Consider the following 20,692-nt stretch of genomic DNA (forward strand, 5'->3'; position numbering starts at 1 on the left):
GCCATAATATCTTATATTAATCCATTTTCATACTGCTATGAAGAAATACCTGAGACTAGGCAATTTCTAAAGAAAAAGAGGTTTAATGGACTCACAGTTTCACATGGCTGGGGATGCCTCACAATTATGGTGGAAGGCAAAGGAAGGGCAAAGGCACATCTTACTTGGCAGCAGGCAGGAGAATGTATGCAGAGGAACTGCCCTTTATAAAACCATCAGACCTTGTGAGACTTATTCACCATCATAAGAACAGCATGGGAAAACCCTGCCCCCTTGATTCAATCACTTCCCACCTGGTCCCTCCCAAGACATGTGGGGATTATGGAAGCTACAACTCAAAATGAGATTTGGGTGGGACACAGCCAAACCATATCACATCTCCAGGTGCAGGCAAAGCTAGATGCTCTAAAGCTTCACTTTCCTGTTCTTTCAGTTTTCAGTTGTCCAGCAACAGTCTCAATGTACCTCATATCTTCAGACTCCTTAATCAACTTTATTATTCATCACCATATGATTAAGTATCTGATGATCCCCTTTTTAAACAACCCCATAAATCTGACTATTTGACTATCTTCCAAATCCTTCTACGATCCTCCCAGAACTTCTGCCCTACTTCCTTACCTCTCTTTCTTTCATCGACTAATTTAATAGGGCTTTTTGTCTCTAACAATCCCCAGCAATTGCTGTCACTTATTTAGGTCACCTACATTTTGCAAAGCCAACTCTCTATCCTCATACTATCTGAATTCTTGATGGCAATTGACACGAATGGCCACTGTTTCCTTCCTGAAGCTATTTTTTGGCAACTTGCACTTAAAGTTTTCTTCTGTATTTCATGATCTTGTTACTCTCAATCACTTTGTCAGCTCCTCTTCTTCCTCCAAGCCTCCAAATGCTGGAATGCCTCCAGGGCATTGTCTTCAGACTTTTTTCCTCACTATCAGCAATTTATTTCCATGTGGTCCCAGGTTGTCCTGTCACTCCACATTTATGTCTCCAGCCTGGTTCTCTCGCCTGAGCTTCAGATGCCTATTCAACATCTCAACTAGGATATCTACCCATCTCATTGGCCCTTCCGTTTGGAATAAATTCCCTTCAAACAGAGGCATGATTGTCTCCTTCTTATCAGTTAAATCTCAACATAAATGCCATTTCCTCAATAAGGCTTTCTCTGACCATCCTAGTTAAGTTATTACTCCTTCATAGCCCCTGGCAATCATTCTCCATTACTTCATCATATACACACATATATATACACACACACAATATACTATATATATTTTACTGTTATACTCTATATACTATATATATAAAATACTATATATATATTTTTGAGGTACAGTCTCAGTCTGTTGCCCAGGCTTGAGTGCAGTGGCACAATCATAGCCCACTGCAGCCTTGAACTCCTAGGCTAAAGTGATCCTCCCACCTCAGCCTCCCAAGTAGCTGGGACTATAAGTGTGTGCTACCATACCCAGATAATTTTTTAAATTTTTATTCTTTGTAGAGATAGGGTCTCACTATGTTTCACAGGCTGGTCTTAAACTCCTGGCCACAAGCAATCCTCCCATTATAGCCTTCCAAAGTGCTGGCTGGGATTACACACATGAGCCACCATGCCTGGCCATTTATGCAATTTTTTAAAAATTTGCCTTCATTTTTATCTTATGCTGGAATATATATGATTTATTAACTTGTTTACATGTTTTGTATATTTCCTCCTTGTGTCAGCTAGCTATTGCTGTATAACAAGTTACCCCAGTGCTCAAAGGCTTACAACAGTATACATTTCTTATAATATATTGCTTCTTATTCATAAGTCTATGGTTTATCAGAGTATTTCTTCTGGTTGTGGCTGAGCTCACTCATCTGTCAGCTTCAGGTTTTCTGGCTCTCCTCTGGGGTACTTTGCCTCTCCCCTGTGTCTTCTGTCATCCTCCAGTAGGCTGCCATGGGCTTTTTAAAATGACAGTGACAGAATCTGAGAGATGGCATAGAAGCGTGTAAGGCCTTTTGAAGGTTAGACTCAGAACTGTCCTACTGTCACTACTACCTCCGCCACAGCCTAATAGCTAAGACAAATCCCAAGACCAAACTCAGAGTCAGTGTGGAAGAGCACTACCAAAGAGCACAGGTGAAAGTAATGTAAAAAATTGAAGCCACAATCAAACAGACCCCTTATGAGGACTTAAGCTCTTTGAGAACAAGTGCCTTATCTTCTTGCTTGTATCCTTAGCACTTAAAATAGTGCCGGGAAGTGAGAGAGAGAGAGAGGGAGAGAAAGAGAGAGACATATTGATTCTGACTGATTAGAAGCTTGGACTCCTTGCTTGGAATCAAATTCTCTCTTCCCCTTCTGCATTGCCTGTGAACTTCTTGCCTGTGTATTTTATACTATGTATATAACACACTCAATGGATGTAGTTCCTTTTTAAAAGAGAAGATATGAGCCGAAAGAAACTGATGGAGGTTTATAGGATTTCCCCCAGGAAAGGCTGACACCTAACTAAAGGGAGGATTACTTGGGGAATGGAGAGTGGGAGGGTTTGGAGAGGATGAGGAAAATAAGGCATTGCTATAATGTAAGCTCCATAAAGACAAGGATGGTGTCTCCATAATTCATGGCTATGACAAATGCCAAGCTCAGTGCCTTGCACATTAGGTGGCCAATAAATTAATGTTAATTAAATGAGTAAATGAGCAACATGTCTGTTTGTGTTCAGGAAGCCAAAGTAAGTTATGGGATGTAATACACATACCTCTGGAGAATGACTGTGGGAAGGAAGACCTGAAGTGGAAATACAGAAGTTCTGAACTCAGACCAGACACATGGAGAGGGAGACTTTATTTCCTTGAGATGTCTTAGAGTAGAACAAGGGATTTCAGAGGCATAGGAGAAAGGACGAAGGAGAGGAAGACATTTGAAACTTAGGGTGAGACTTGACAGAAGATGCGCGGGTAGGGAGTTGATTATCAAGGAAGAAGGAATGCTTGTGCTGGGGTCTTAGGGAGAAGGCGAAAGAATAAGTCAGCAAAGTTTGGCTCAGATCCATGCCATTCCATCAGGAACCATCAGTATGAGCCTCTCTTGTCCTCTCCCCGAACTTTTTCAAATGTCTTCATGTCCTAGACTAGCCTGAAACACTCTGAAATGAGTTTGACATACCCTAACTTAAGACCTGTGCATACAAATGCAAGTTCCAGGCTGGGTTTGGTGTTTGGGGCCACCCAGATTTGGGGTGGAGCCAGGGGTATTTTGAATGTCTTCCTTGTTCAAGTTTACCATATGTACTTAATCAGGTTGGTGTTGTGGCCTCGATGCCATCCCCCAAATTTCCTGAGTGAGGCCAAAGCCTCTGTTGGTGATTTTAAAGCTTGAAGAGGCCGTGGGTGGCACTGGGCTGGGGCCCATGAAGGTGAAGTCAAGTTAGCTTGGAACTGAGAATTATTATTCCCAGCTCCTGCCTCTTTCATATTAAGCAACTAATATTTGTGCCATCCTCGGAGGACACAGGGAATCACGCACATCGATGCACATGGGCACCAGATGACTTGGACACAGAGCTGTCTTGGCTGGTTTTAGCTTCCCTTTAAAACTCCAGTGAAAGCAAGCATATAATTGTTCAGAACTTTTGCCACATTCTATATGAATTTAACAGAGAAGACCCTCACTTTTCTTTACCACAGCACTAGAATTCCTTTCGTAGCTAGAGATTTTAAAAATTGGAAGGAAATAAAAAGAACATCATATTGACTCTTTTTAGCCTCAGTCTCTACATCTGTAAAGACAGGGATGGTTATACCCATTCTGCAGATATGCTCTACTAGAAATCATAAATACAATGATTTCTAGTCACACAATAGGCATTCAACAAATGGTGGATACTTTTGCTATTGTCATCATCATTATCATCTTTATCATCATCATCATCATCATCATCATCTTCACAGAGAAGTTAGACTCAGAAAAACTGGATGACTTGTTAAATATGGTGGAGTTACAAAAACTTGCAACAGATAGCCGCATGGATCACTTGGGTTGCTTCCCTGCTAAAGCCTATCCTTTGTAACAATATCTCACACTTTGTATTGCTTGCTATTTCCCTGAGCATTTTCAATCTCCTTTGGTGCATCAGTCAGAAAAGCCTGTATTATGTTGCAGTAACAGGCAATCTAAAAAATCTTTATAACTGAAATTAACAAATGTCCATTTTTCATTCCTGTTACATATCCATTATAAGTTGGCAGAGCTCTGCGATCATCAGATTTACTCAGGAATCCAGGATGATGGAGCCAGCACTATCTTAATTGTTGGATAATGTGCCAGAGGGAAAGAGAGCTCTGGGAGGTCTAGAACTGACAATTCAATGCTCTGGTTTGGATGTGGCCCCTGTTAGTTCTGCTCACAACTCCTTGGTTACAACTAATCACATGACCCTACTCATCATAAATGGACAGGTGGTGCAAACTCACCATATGCCTGGAAAGCAGAAAGCTAGAAATTATTGAGCATTGATGATAGGTATATTATGCTATCACAACTACTCTTTGAGGTGGGGAGAACAAATGTCATTTTTCAGTTATTCTGAAAAAGGAAAATTAGACCCAGAAAGGAAGGACTGTCAATTACATGGATGGAAGGGAAGTAAGGGTATTTTTGCTGATGAGAAATAAGGTCCCATATCCTTCAAAAGTGCTATAGAAGTTTTGGCATCTCCTTATTTCCCACACACTTCCCATGATTTCTGCTACAAACTACTACCCTGCCCAACCAACTTGTTACCCTCTATTTGCTTACACATTTAACCAAGCATTTACAAACATTTTTTTTTTCTTGTGGAAATGTATAAATGCAAAGAAATGTAGAGTTGTAAGGAATACTAGAAACGAGTTTTTTGATTATCTGTTGCTTTATAGTCAACTTTCCCAAAGCTTAGTCATTCAAAGGAACCATTTTATTTTATTCAGAGATGTAGGCCATGGATTCAGGATAGATTTGGATCGATGGTTCAACTCCAATCCACATAACAACAGTTGTGGCAGTGCCTAAAGAAGCCACTTCCAAAATGGCTTCCTCAGTCATGTGTCCGGTGCCTTGGGGACCCTTGGCTTTTCTCTTTCTTCCTGTAATGCTTCTTATCCTCCAAGACCCCTCAGTGGAGTCTGAGCTTCTCGCAGCAAGGTGGCCTCTGAGCAGTTGGACTTTTTACCTGAAAGCTCAGGGTTCCAAGGATGAGTCTTTCAATGACCCAACTTCAGAAGTTCAACAATGTCATTTCTACTGCATTCAGTTGATCAAGCAAGTCAGTAAGGGAGCCAGATTCAAAGGAAGGGGATTAGACACTTTATCCTTATGGAAGACAGCCCAAAGATAGAGAGTTGCTGAATGTTTTGCCAAAGTTGTGTTGTTGTGTAGGCAAAATGCCACATACCAAAAGGTTTAGAAATGCTGAATGTTTTGCCAAAGTTTAACAGGTCTCTGTATTTCCCATCTGATTTCCTGCCATTGACCCAATCTCCCCTTTCTCTCTTACAAACTATAGACTTCCTCTGGGCCTGAGGTTTTTTTGTCATAAAAATATAAAACTGAAAAGGTGATCCCTGAGGTTACTTCATCTCTAACATATATTTAGCAATTCCTATAATATCCATTTCTCCTTCAAATTTTGCTTAAAATTCTCCTTCTGTAGAAGATCTTCTGATGAATAAAATCTGGATTTAATCACACACTCTCCATTAGTGAATTTCCTTAGCACACATGTGGGTAACTCTTGTACTAAAATCAAGTTCTGTACTTGCTTTAATGTGTCACAAGCCCCGATTGCCAGCAACTTCATCTGACATTGATATCTTCCTTCCAATAATTCCTATTATATTTTTAGTTGAAACCACAGAATTTGGCATTTGAGAACATGGTGTCTTGCATTGCTTTTAAATTGTTTCACGTGTACATACAAGTTATGTCTTGCCAACTGGACTTTTAAACTCTTCACAGTCACTCTCCATGCTTTATACCTTTAAGAATTTATCACAGTAATGGGTGAAAGAAGGGTGTAATAACTGCTCATTGATGATGTTTGTGTTTCCCTTTACGCTCTTAAACATTAGTTTGCTTGTCATTTCCTTTTTGGTTAGTTTATCAAGAGCAGAAGACTTCTTTATTTCACTGGTATCTCTCTAGATAATTAGACACTCAGTGGTGCAGCATTCATGACATACATTTTATACATTTTCCAGGATAGCTTCTTCCATCTGATTTCCAAGGGTCATACCTACACCAAGAAACTTTCGCCGAAATCCTGATTGTCTACTTGTAAATGCCTCAGCGTTTTCTTATAAAACAAAAATGTCATTATCAAACCAAGAATTGGAATATTGATGTAATAACAGCATTTAATATAGTTCATAGTCAAACATTCATTTTTGGCAATAATTTTTAATATGGTTTCACTTTTGATCCAATCTAGAATCACACTTTACATTTGGTTGTCATGGTTCTTTAAACTCCTTTAATCTTCATGAAATCAAGACATTTGAAGATTCCAGGACCCCCTTCTTTTTTGGTAGGATATCTCCCAGCATTTATAATTAGATACAGGTCAAGCAACTTGGGCAGGTGAACTACATGAAGGTTGTTGTAACTCCCACTGCCTCCCTTAAGCAGGCACCTCATCTCAGTTTGTCCCTTATCAGTGATACTAAATTTGAATACTTGATTATGGTGGTATTTACCTGATTTTTCCATTTAAAAGGCACTTCTTCCTCTTTAGAAATAATAATTCAACTCTGGGGTGACATTTTGAAATTATTTGTATAACCCATTCTCCTACAGCTTTTCATCTGATGTCTTCATCCACCAATGATCCCTGGCAGACTTAATTATTCCATTGACCGCATTGCATTTTTAGCTGCTGTTTCAATCCCGTTTACAGTATCATTATAAATCTGTAACTCCTTTCTTTATTCAAGATACTATAACGTTTTACCACAATGACCTTTTTATGCTCAGTTTTTTCCACATTTAGTCAATGAGAGCTTCTTCAAGCTGGATCTTGACCATTTTTGACCTGTCCTATCCGATTTTGAGACAGTCTTTGATTTATAACATCAGATTTCTGGGGTGACCTTGTACTTTTCCTACCCCTGACCTATTATCTGCCATTTTCTCACTGATACATTATCCTTTTAATAAAGAATGGTAATTAGAAACCAAGATCTGAATTTTAAGTGTCTCACTGCTACTGAAGTCCATTGCCTGCAGGTAATTTTGGTAAGCAGAACATGTGTGTGTGTGTGTGTGTGTGTGTGTGTCTGTGAGTGTGTGTATTTAAATTACCTCCAATATAAAAAAAATTCCACAGGGTTTAAAAATCATTTTTATTTATTTTATATTGTCTCTCCCTTCTCCCAGAGGCAGAAGCTCTGTTCCCAAACATGTCAGTATATATGCTTATCTATTCTACTTAGAATACACAGAACATAGTTTTGAAATCTTCTTTTGATATCATTACCAACAATCAAATTATTAAATAAGGTTCAGTATTTTTATATTTCTTTGAAAATCTTCTTGTCATTAGTATACATTCCACTAAGGTTTATGATCAAGTTACTATGTTCAAAAGTATAGGAATTAATTTATCTTTTCCTGTGTGCTTGTATACATAGCACACAGTAGTAGTGAGAAGCCTAAACTCAGATCTTGGTTTCTGATTACCATTGTTTACACCAATTTGATGTACAGTTAAGTATATCTGTTTCTGCTTGTGTGCAATTGTAGGGATGGCTTTTCACATCTTTGAAATTTTAATTTTATTTTGAATCTATTAAATATGTACAGGGTTAAAGAGTTCAAATGTATGAACTCTATATTAAAAGATATAATCAGTGGCTTCACTTGTATACCCAAAACTTCCACCCCATTTCTAACCACTTTCTTGTTAACTATTTTGATTAGTTTGCACTTTGTTTTTCCTGTGTCTCTTTTTGCAAACTTTAATGTATACATGTATAATTTCTCCTCCTTTCTTACACAAAAGCACACCATGCAGTCCTTTGTAACTTACTTTTCCACCTATCAATGTATTCTAGAAATAGTTCCAAATCAGTTAATGGAGATCTTCTTCATTAATATTATTATTATGATTATTTCTGGAGACAGAGTCTGCTTCCTCACCCAGGCTGGAGTGCAGTGACATGATCTTGGCTCACTGCAACGTCTGCTTCCTGGTTTCAAGTGATTCTTGCGCCTCAACCTCCTAAGTATCTGAGACTACAGGCACATGCCACCATGCCCAGCAAATTATTTTTTGTATTTTTGGTAGAGATGGGTTTTCACTATGTCGCTCGAACTACTGACTTCAGGTGATCTGTCACCCTTGGCCTCCCAAAGTATTGAGATTACAGGCATGAGTTAATGCACCCAGTCCTTCCTCATTAATTTTAATAATGCAGAGAATTTCATGGTTGTTCCATAGTTTATTCACGGTTGTTCCATAGTTCACAATTGTTCCATAGTTTATTCATAGGTTGAGATTTCTTTCCTCATAGTACCATTCTGGTTTTTCAGATTTAATCTTCCATGACGGTTAAAAAAAAAGAGTTATTTCCTGGTTTTGTCTGTCATAAAAATAACTTTAATAATAGAAAGTATAGTGGGAAAAAAGGGGGATTTTTCTCTATGTTGTAGCTTCAACCCAAATCACATTGAAACACATTTCTCAGCTTCAAGGTCACTTTCTGACAGTAGGGTGCGTACAATCAATCCAGGGGTATGGCTGGTAGAGTTGACTATTCTGAGAACAAATGGATCAGCAAACGCAATTTTAGAGTAAGGCTCAGACATGATGTAAAAGATGTGCCAGAGATGTGCTATCTGCTCTTATTGATGCACAAGATATACAAGGCCTTGGCTTATATGGCTGGTTTCCAACATTCCAATAATATTAAGTGATTATATGAGATGTATTGTTGAAAAAAACCCAATTCTTGTTTCATAAAATGTATATTACAGAACAAATAGAGTTTTTAAAACTCAACTTTATTTGCAGTCATTTTAAGTGCGAATATGACGGGTTTTGACAAGTCTGCAAACCCATGTAACCTCCATCTTGATTTATATATATTGCATTTCCATAACTATAAAATGTTCTTTATGCTTCTTGTAGTCAACCCCACTCTCTCACCCAGGCTCCAGGTGTCCACTGCTCTGCTTTCTGTCACTATGGATTAGACATGTCATTTTTAGAATTTTATATCATTGGAATCATATAGTATGTGTTCTTTTTGTCTGACTTCTTTCACTCAGTAACAAGTTTTTGAGTTTTCTCCTATTTATTTTGAGTAGAATTCTATTATGTAGCTATATCTTAGTAGTTTGTGTCTATCCAACTTTTGATGGATTTGGGCTGTTTCTAGTTTGGGGCAATTATAAATAAAACTGCTATAAGCATCCTTAAACAAGTCTTACTATGACGTGTGTTTTCATTTCTCTTGGGTAAATACCTAAGTGTGAATTGATAAGTTGTAAAATAAGCATATGTTTAACTTTTTAAGAAACTTCCAAATTGTTTTACATTTTCACCTGAAATGCATGAAAGCTCCTAGTAATTCACATCCTTGCCATCACATAGTATTGTCAGTCTTCTAAAATTTAGCTATTTTATTGAGTATGTAGTAGTAGCTACTTGCATTTTTAATTTGTGATGACTAATTATGTTGAGCATCTGTTCTGTACTTATTGGCCATTTAAAAATTCTCTTCTGGCAGTGATTGTTGAAATCTTTTGTCTGTTAAAACATTTTAAAAAATATTTTACTGAGTGGTAAAAGGTGTTTCTTTTCCTTTCTATTCTAGAAGTCGTTTGCTAAATATATGTAGGGCAAGTATTTTTTCCATCTTTGGCTTGCCCTTTTACTATTATACAGGTGAATTTTGATGAGTAGAAGTTTTTTGAAGAAGTCTACCATCAATTTTTTTCTTCTAGTTATTTTCTCTCTCTCTCTCACTCTGTGTGTGTGTGTGTGTGTGTCCTAAGAAATTCTTTTGCCTACTTAAGTTTGGAAAATTTTCTTCTATGTGTTTATCTAAAAGCTTTATAATTTTATTAGGCCTATAATTCATTTTGAGTTAAATTGTGTGCATGATATGAGGTAATGTTTAAGGTTCTTCTAATATATACATATGAAAATCCAATTGTTCTAGACATCATTTTACCATGTAATCTAGGTTAACATCACCAGTAGTAAATCATGTTGGCATTAGGTATTACTGATATGATGCGATAAAAATGGCCCATCATCTTTGTGACATTCTTCTCTGAAATCCATAGCTCTATCTACTTAAGAGAAAACATTAGAAAAATCAAATTAAGGGATATTATTCCAAACACCTGAAAATTATTACTTAAAAGATCATGAAAAACAAAAATGTAGAAACTTTCATGGATTGGAGATGACAAAGGAGACATGACTACTAAATGCAATGTGGTATTCTTGATTGGATTCTGGAACAGAAAAAGGACATTAGTGGAAATATTGGTGAAATCCAAGTGAAGCCTACACTTTAGTTAATAGTATTGTAGTACTATTGTAGTTAATAGTGTTGTACTACAACATGGATACAATTACTATTGTATCTATGTTGATTCATTTAGTTGTGATACATGTGTTTTAGTCATGTAAGATATTCACATTAGGAGCAGCTAAGTGAAGCACATATGATAATTCTTTCTACAAATCTTGCCACTTTTCTGCAAATCTAAAGTTATTTTAAAACTAAAAATTTTTTTAAATGATGTCTTCTGATCCATTAACATGTGTCCACATCCAAATCTCATGTTAAATTGGAAGAGGGGCCTGGTGAGGGGTGATTAAATCATGGGGGTGAATTTCCCCCTTGCTGTCGTAGGGGTAGTAAGTTCTCATGAGATCTGATGGTTGAAAAAGGTGTGGCACTTCCCCCTTCACGCACTCTGTCCTGTCACCATGTGAAGAAGGTCCTTGCTTCCCCTTCACCTTCTGCCATGACTGTAAGTTTCCTGAGGCCTCCCAGTCATGCTTTCTGTTAAGCCTATGGAACTGTGAGTCAATTGAACTTCTTTTCTTCATAAATTATCCAGTCTCATGTAGTTTTTCATAGCAGTGTGAAAGTGGATTAATACACATGGTATATCTCTCTATTTAGGTCTTAGAAATTTTTTTTCAGTGCCATATTTTATAGTTTTTAGTATAGTTTTACATGTTTTTTTATTAAATGTAACCCTGAACATTTTTTGTTTTGGGAATATATTGTAAGTAGTAACTTTTAAGAATTTTATTTCCCAATTCATTATTGTTAGTATTAAGTAGAAATATAAAATGTAATTAATTCATGTATATTGATGTTGTGTCCTGCAAACTTGACAAATACACTTATTAGTGCTTGCTAGTCACTTTAAAAATGGATTTGAAGGGATTTTCTATATACACCTCATTATCCTCAGCAAATAAAAAACATTTTACTTGCTCTTCTCCAATCTGTATGCCTTTTATTTCATTTCCTTGCCTTATTGAACCAGCTAGGACTTCCAAAGCAATAATAATAGAAGGGGTCAATACCAATTTTTTTGCCTTTCTCAATCTTAGGGAAGAAACAGTGAGTCTTTCATTATTAAGTATGCTGTTAGCTCTACGTTTCTTATAGATGCTCTTTATGAGATTTAGGATATTTTCTCTTCTTCCTAGTTTGCTGAGCATTTTTACTATAAATGAGTATTAAATTTGTCACATGATTTCCCTGGATCTATTGAAGTGATCATATTATTTCTCCAACATGTTAATGTACTGAATTACATTGATTTTTTGAATGTTAAAACAACTTTGCATTCTTGGGATCAATATCACAATGCATTATCCTTGTTATACATTACTGGATTTAAAATTGCTAATGTTAATAATTTACATATGTGTGTTTGTGAGGGATATTGTTCTGAAGCTCACCTGTAATATCTGGTTTTCATATCAAGGTAGTGTTAATTTATCAAATGTGATGAGAAGTTTTCCTTCTCTATTTTCTGACAAATATTAGGTAGGATTGGTATTATTACTTCCTTAATTATCAGACTGATTTCACCAGAGAAGCCATCTGGTCCTGGAATTTTCTTAGTAGGAATTTTTAAGATAATTAAATGAATTTACTTAATATATATAGGGCTATTTGATTATTAAATTTCTTTTTATATCAGATTTGGTAGTTTTTGTTTTTTAAGGAATTTGCTTATTTCATCTAAGTTGTTTAACTTAATGACATGTAGGTTTTTATAATATTCTTTTATTATTTTTATAATATCTGTAGGGTCTGTGGTGATGACTCCCTTTTTCATTTCTGATATTGGTAATTTGTGTCTTCTCTTTCTTTCCCTATTTTTGATCCTTCCAGCTATATATTTATCAATAAACGTGATTTCAATCTTTTTTGATAAATACAAATAGGTAGAAATATAAAACACATTTAAAATGAATGATAGAGAAGTCATAGCTTATTTAAAATATTGAAATTAATTTTAATTGAATTTTATAAAATGTAAATATACTAAAGATAAAATTTATTTTTGAGAAAGGCTTGTGGTTTGTTTCATTTTTGTAAGCTTTTCTGGTTTCCAGTAAAATTAGATGACCTATAACCTAGTTTCAATATTCTTGGGTCAGTCTTGGCCTAAGAACTTTACGCCATTTTCTCCTGGCATTTGTTGGAGAAGCTTCAAGTAAGTCTGGTACTTTTCCCTTGTAAGTTATTTTCTTTTCCTATCTGAATTTTTGAAGAAATCATTCTTTATTCTTGATTTTCAATAGCTTAACTAGGATAGATTGCAGTGCTGGATGTTACTTTTCAGATTTTCTGATAACATGATATGTGCTCTTTGTTAAGATAATTTTCTTATATTGTGTTTATTAATGTATCTTGCCTTCTAGTTTTTGGCTTTCATCCTTTAGAGATAACTAGTTATTTTTAATGTGTGTTCATCTGTAATTTTATAATCCAATATCTCTAATCTTAACATTTTTTAATGTTATTGATAGATTTTTCTGTAATATTCAGTTTCTTGCTGTTTCTTATTTCCCATATCTGTTATGGTATTCTTTTAATCTTCAGTTTATTTCCTTAGCTCTAAAGTCTGTCTTTTCTTCTCATTCTTCTGTTTAACATCTTGTCTTTGAGCTCTTGTTTTGTCAATTTTGTGTTCATATTAAATTGTCTTAGTTGTTACTAAGCAATTTTAAATATATTTAATTATTTTTGATTTGCCTCTTCTTCTAGGTTGTGATCTTTATGCACACTTTGCATCATGTATTCTTTTTGTAGTTTTTATGCTGTTTTTCTCTGTATAACTTGCTGTTTTTCTCTATATTTCTCATGCTTGTGCAGCTCTCTCCTGAGCTTCTATTAATTCTATTATTGCGTGACTCACTTCTTAACTCTATTTCCCCTCTCTCTTCTCTCTCTTTCTTCATTCTAAGACATAAGCTGAGAGTTGGGTACGTCTCACTTTTCACATTTGTGTAGTTTGGGCAAATGGCAGTGTAGAGGCAGGCATTTAAAAAAAAAATACCTGAATTTCCTTTCTTCTCTGAGATAGTCTTAAAGTATCATACAGAAGTTTATTCTACCTAAATTTGTTGCTCATCCTACTCACACAAGGGAGTATTCTCAGGTTTTAAGTTCTTTCTCAGTTCAACGTGAGTCCTAGAGAATTTCACTTCTCACAGGGAGAGACAGCCCCACTCTTTCCTTTTCTTTAGTTCTTTAGTTCCCTCCTCCCCCTTCCACTAGTCAGAAGTGGGGAAAGATTAGGCTATGATTCAATATCTTTCTCTATGATTTTTTAAATCAGGGAAATAACATGACTTTGGGGGTGGGAAGTGGGGGTGACATTAGGACAAACTTCCTGAATCCCTGTTCTCAAATATACTGTTTCTTTCTTAGGCCATCAGTTTTAAAGCTCAAGATATTATGTTACTCCTCACTTGGTTGCAGTTGATACATTTTTGTTGTTTTTTAAAATAATTTTATTTATGTCTTTAGGTATTAAAGGAGCAAAAGAATGTTCTAGTCATCATCTTAACATGGAAATTATCCCTTCATTTTCCCCCTTGGTTATAAAATAAACTCATGCCCATAAAGGAAAATTTATAAAACAGATAAAAAGAAGAGAGAGAGAGAGAGAGAGAGAAACAAAGAAAATATTATCTATAATTCCATAATTTTGAGATGAGTATTATAATTTCAACATATTACAGCTTTTTCTGCAAAATATATTTAAAACCAAAACTTAGATTATAATGTGTTCAAAAGTTTTTTGCTTTCTTCATTTGATTTATTTTACTATACCATTTTGTTTTTTTAAAAAGTATGGTTTAAAGTCTACAGATATTTTATATATGAATTTCCCAGAATTTTGCTTATTCTTAATGTGCTACTTGATTAGGTAATCTCTATTTTTCAATATTGTAAAATGATACTGCAATGACCAGCTTTATTTACAAACCTTCATCTGTTGATTTATTTCAGTGGGACACAGTCCTAAAATTGAAATCATTACATCCAAATTTTAGAATTTGAAAAATCTTCTAATGCACTTGCCAATTTCTTTGTCCAGAAAATGTTGACCTGGCCTAAACAATACTAAGTAAGAATGTCTGCCTTACCTTGCCCTCCTAACCTCAATCTTACCTTGCTATTTAAGGATTTATTTTTTGCTTGCCCTTGTGGCCTAGAACAGGGATTTGTACACAGTAGGTGCTCAGTGAATGCTTGACTGATGAGCTTTCCCTCTTAGTTTAAAATGTAATGCCTTAGTCTAAATCTTAGTGGATGGTTGAAGGCAGCTACTTATGAGGTAAAATCTGGGCAGCCTGAGAGGTGACCTCTGTACCCTGCTTCATTATTAACTTCTTTTAGAATCTTTTAGGCAGGCATATACTGTCCAATGAGAGTGGAAAAGTGAGCCAGGAAGCTGAGAGCCTGGGGCCACTTTGGAGTGGAGCCTGCTCCTACTGGTTGATGACTGTATACTGAGAAACTGAGATTCAGCCTTAGACTAGCTGTATGGATATAGACCTGACCTATCTCTTGACTTGGCCTTGATAGAGGTATTTTTCATTAAGCTCTGATTCCTTTACTCCCTGAGAATACACCTTTAATGTGTAATGCAGCAATGCATTCCAGGAAGTGCCAGCACCAAGGTGGTCACTGCTGTTCTCAGAGGCCAGATCTCAGGCTACCTAAAAGGCAGTTTATTGTCGAGTTGTTGGATTTCCAGTCTAGTTTACATGCTGATAATGCCCTTTCATTAAAATACTTGTTTAATGAAACCGCATTGTAGTTGTGCATGCAGTGCATGCAACGTAATGTGTACAGTGCATTCTAATAGCTCCTGAAGTCACACTGATGAGTGAGGCAAAGTCTCTCTTCTCATTTGGCTGAAAATACTTCTTTTCTCAAAGGTGTAGCAGAAGAGTGAGTAGAACACTATGTCAGATTGTGAAAAGCAAAGCTAAAAGTGATACAGGTACATGGGGGAGAAACCACTAACCAGACACCCCTGGCAGCACAGAGCAGGGCTACCCCAGGAGAGCAATGAACACAATATTCATACTCCTTTCTCCTGCTTCCCCAAGTTTCTTAACTACTCACTGTATTAGTCTGTTCTTATGCTGTGAATAAAGACATATCTGAGATTGGGAAATTTATAAAGGAAAGAGGTTTAATTGACTCACAGTTCAGCATGGCTGAGGAGGCCTCAGGAAACTTACAACCATGGCAGAAGGGGAAGTAAACATGTCCTTCTTCATGTGATGGCAGGAAGGAAAAGTGCAGAGTGAAGTGGGGCAGAAAGCCCTTATAAAACCATCAGCTACCGTGAGTATTCACTTATTATCAGGAGTACAGCATGGAGATAACTGGCCCCATGATTCAATTATCTCCCACTGGGTCTCTCCTATGAGACATGGGGATTATGGGAAATACAATTCAAGATGAGATTTGGGTGAGGACACAGAGCCAAACCATATAATTCTGCCCCTGACCTCTCCCAAATCTCATATCCTCACATTTTAAAACATAATCATGCCCTTCCAACAGTCCCCCAAAGTCTTAACTGATTCCAGCATTAACTCAAAAGTCCAAGTCCAAAGTCTCATCTGAGACAAGGCAAGTCCCCTCCACCTATGAGCCTGTAAAGTCAAAAGCAAGTTAGTTACTTCTTATATACAATGAGAGTACAGGCATTTGGTAAATACATCCATTTCAAATGGGAGAAATTGGCCAAAACAAAGGGGCGACAGACCCCATGCAAGTCCAAAACCCTATAGAGATGTCATTAAACATTAACATTCCAAAATGATCTTTCTTGACTGTGTCTCACATCCAGGTACCATAGATGCAAGCAGTGGGCACCCATGACCTTGGACAGCTCCACTTCTGTGGCTTTGCAGGGTACAGCACACCTCCTGGCTGCTTTCATGGGTTGGCATTGAGTGTCTGCAGCTTTTCCAGGCACATAGTGCAAGCTGTCAGTGGATTTACTACTCTGGGGTCTGGAGGATGGTGGCCCTCTTCTCACAGCTCTACTAGGCAGTGCCCCAGTGGGGACTCTGTGTGGGGGCTCTGACCCTACATTTCCCTGCTGCACTGCCCTAGCAGATGTCCTCCACGAGGGTTCCACCACTCCAGCAAACTTCTACCTAGACACAGGTGTTTCCATTTATGCTGTTAAATCTAGGCAGGGGTCCCAAAACCTCAATTATTGACTTCCACGCACCCACAGGCCCAACACCATGTGGAAGCTACCAAGGCTTCGGGCTTGCACCCTCTGAAGAAATAGCCTGAGCTATACATTGGCCCCTTTTAGCCACAGCTGGAGTGGCTGGGATGCAGAGCACAAATTTCCAAGGCTGCACATAGCAAGAGGCCCCAGGACCTGGCCTAGGAAACCACTTTTCCCTCCTAGGCCACAGGGCCTGTGATGAGAGGGACTATCATGAAGGTCCCTGACATGCCCTGGAGACATTTTCCCGTTGTCTTGGTGATTAACATTCAGCTCTTCATACTTATGCAAATTTCTACAACTGGCTTGAGCTTCTCCCCAGAAAATGGTTTTTTCTTTTCTATTGTATTGTCAGGCTACAAATTTCCCAAACTTTTATGCTCTGCTTGCTCTTGAACACATCGCCACTTAGAAATTTCTTCCACCAGATACCCTAAATCATTTCTCTTAAGTTCAAAGTTCCACAGATCTCTAAGGCAGGGACAAAATGCTGCCAGTCTCTTTGCATAGCAAGAGTGACCTTTACTCCAGTTTCCAAAAGTTCCTCATCTCCATCTGAGACCACCTCAGCCTGGACATTATTGTCTATATCACTATCAGCATTTTGCTCAAAGCCATTCAACAAGTCTCTAGGAAGTTCCAAAGTTTCCCTCTTTTCCAATCTTCTTCTGAGCCCTCCAAACTGTCCCAACTTCTGCCTATTATCCAGTTCCAAAGTCATTTCCACATTTTCAGGTATCTTTACAGCAGCACTCCACTCTCTGAAGTACCAATTTTCTGTATTAGACTGTTCTCATGCTGCTAATAAAGACATAACTGAGACTGGGTAATTTATAAAGGGAAGAATTTTAATTGACTCACAGTTCAGCATGGTAGGGAGGCCTCGGGAAACTTACAATCATAGCAGAAGAGGAAGCAAACATGTCCTTCTTCCCATGATGGCTGGAAGGAGAAGTGCAGAGAGAAGGATGGGGAAGGCTGTTATAAAACTATCAGATTTCATAAGAACTCAGTCATATCATAAGAACAGCATGGAGGTATCATGACCCCATGATTCAATTACTCCCCACATGTTCCCTCCCATGACATGTAAAGATTATGGGAACCACAATTCAAGATGAGATTCGGGTGAGGACACAGTCAAACCACATCACTGACAAACAGGTTGTGATGAGATCTTGATGGAGAAATGTAATGAAGGAGCAGGTGGAGAAGTGTACTAATAAGGCAGGGTGCGTATGATGGGCTGATTTCGGCTTCCCATGTCTTAGCATCCCCTGGCAAAGCTAAACTTTTCTTTCTAACAACACTGGCTAGGGAAGCCTTTTAATTTCTGAAACTTCCTTTTTATTCCTTTGCTTTTTGTTTTCTTTCTCATTTGTTCTTGAGCTCTGTTAGCATTTTTAAAAAAATGTCTCACTGTCACTTAGTCATATAATTTCTAATATTTTTCTAATTCTAATTTATGTTTCTCTTTCATTGCTTCTATTGTTTTCTTAATGTCCGTTAGCTTGTGTTGAAATATTAGGTTGTGACTTATCTCTGCTTCATGGCCATATTTTTTGGCATGTCTCAATTTTCTGTAAGTTTGCAATTCTGAGTTATTCTACATTTTGTGGTAATCAGAATAAAGAGGCTACCAAAGATGTTCATGATGTCTTAGTTCTCAGAAACTGTGGATATGTTGGATATGTGGATGTTCATGTCCTAATTCTCAAAAGCTGTGGAAACATGGAAAAGGGGTATTAAGTTTGTATGTAGAACTGTTTGCTTATCAGCTGATCTTAAGTTGGGGGGCTTATTGTGGATTATCTGGGTGGGCACAATATAGTCACAAGCATCCTTTAAACTAGAAGAGGGAGGCAGAAAAGGATCAGAGTCAGAAATATTTGGAGATGAAGGAAGTGGCTATGCGCACAAGGATGCAGGTGACCGCCAGAAGATGGAAAAGGCAGGGAAATGGGCTCTTCCCCAGAGCCTCCAGAAGGCACACAGCCCTGCCAACACCTTGATTTCATCCAGTGAGAGCCCTGCTGGGCTTCTGACTTCCAGATCTGAACAATAATACACCTGTGTGTTTTGTCATTAAATTGGTGGTAATTTGTTACAGCAGCAAAAGGAAACTAACATATCCTTTTAGAATAGCTTTACATGGGGTTCCGGTGCAATTATTTTCTGTTATCTACTGGACATAAGATGTACTTTCCAATTCTGGTGAGAAAAAGCTGCTGGGCTTGTTCTGGTATCCCCAGCCTCTAGCAGGCTACGTCACAGTGGAGGCAAGTCCATGGGGTTATGATAGATTCTTCTGAGAGGGAGTTGAAAGGACAGCGTCCTGTCATATTTATTTATTTATTTATTTATTTATTTAAAGAAACAGAGTCTTCTCTGTCACCCAGGCTGGAGTGCAGTGGTGCAATCACAGCTCACTGCAGCCTTTACCTCCTGGGCTCAAGCGATCCTCCTGTCTCAGCTTCCCAAGTAGTTGGTACTACAGGTATGCATCACCATGCCCAGTTAATTTTTTTGTGTTTTCATAGAGACAGGGTTTCGCTATGTTGCCCAGGCTGGTCTTGAACTCATGACTTTAAGAGATCCTTCCACCTCAGCTTCCCAAAGTGCTGGAATTACAGGACAGAGCCCCATTGTTTTTATCGTTAACATTATAGGAAGTATTTTATTTTGCTCGGACTTTGAGCTGGAGACAAAATGGACATTGGAGAATTTCTCAATTCCTTTTTGTGCTCTGTGTCTTTATCAACTGGACTAATCCCTTCTAATTTTCTTTGAGAAAACAAAAAGTGAGAAAAGCAGGAGAAGGAAGCGTGGTGCGTGGGAGAAAGGCAAGACAGAGGAAATGCTGCGGAGAGCAGCGCCATGCTTATCAGCCCAGGCGAGGCATCAGGGTCAGTCTCACTCCACCTCCCCTACACCCTCCTGACTTTCACTTTTAAAATCCATGTGTGGCCCGAGAGTTCTGGAAATCATTCAGACTTTTGCATTTTGACAGAGTTTTCAAACAAGTAGTTCTTATGTTAAAAGATCCAAGCCAGAGCATTGATACCATATGTTCCACCTCTCATCTTTGCTGTTCAAGGCACGGGTGCACACACACACACACACACACACACACACACACACCCCTATGAGTTACTTGGACTAGCTGAAGGCAAAATTTCTGTCATAGACTGATGAGCCTGGTGGAATATATAAAGAGTGTTTCTTTATGTGCATTTTATGCTGAAGTAATGCAAATGAATTCAAGTAAAAAGACGAGTTCCAAAAAGCAGCATCAAGGCGTCTGGATGCAGCTTGCTTATTACATTCACTTGCCTGTTGTTCAGGCCATTGCCGATTTGCACCTGCAATTACCTCTTCACACCTGGGAGTGCACAGGTTTTATTGATTCCATTTCAGGAATGCTCAGCCTACGTGTTTCCCAGAATAAAGAGCCTTCTAGATCTCTGAATTTAAATACCAAAGTGACAATTACTTGTGTTCTTGATTGTTTAAAAAAGAAATTGGGAAAAAGGGCAAAAAAAGGAGAAGCCAAAGAAGCAAAAGGAAAAGTGAGAAAAATCTCTTACTACCTTCCAAGGAACCAAATGTACAAATCTGAGAACCCTGAGCCTCTGCTGCTTTTAAGTATCAACCAAACTCAACCCGCACTCACAAGGTACAGTAATTCCATGAACAGCTCTCAGGATAGCCTGTGTCATTTTCTACAAAGGCTGTTGGAAATCATTTACACTGTGAGATTCTCTGTGGTGATAAAAAGATATTCAAAAGGAAAATGAGTCTGAGATAATCTTCAAAAGGTTCCCAAGTGACATCTGCCCCCACTATCTAGAAGATGCCTCTGGAAGAAAGCAGATGCAAACATGTCAGTTT

The sequence above is a fragment of the Chlorocebus sabaeus genome, chromosome 18 (assembly GCF_047675955.1).
Source record: "Chlorocebus sabaeus isolate Y175 chromosome 18, mChlSab1.0.hap1, whole genome shotgun sequence".
In the NCBI taxonomy this organism is placed as follows: domain Eukaryota; kingdom Metazoa; phylum Chordata; class Mammalia; order Primates; family Cercopithecidae; genus Chlorocebus; species Chlorocebus sabaeus.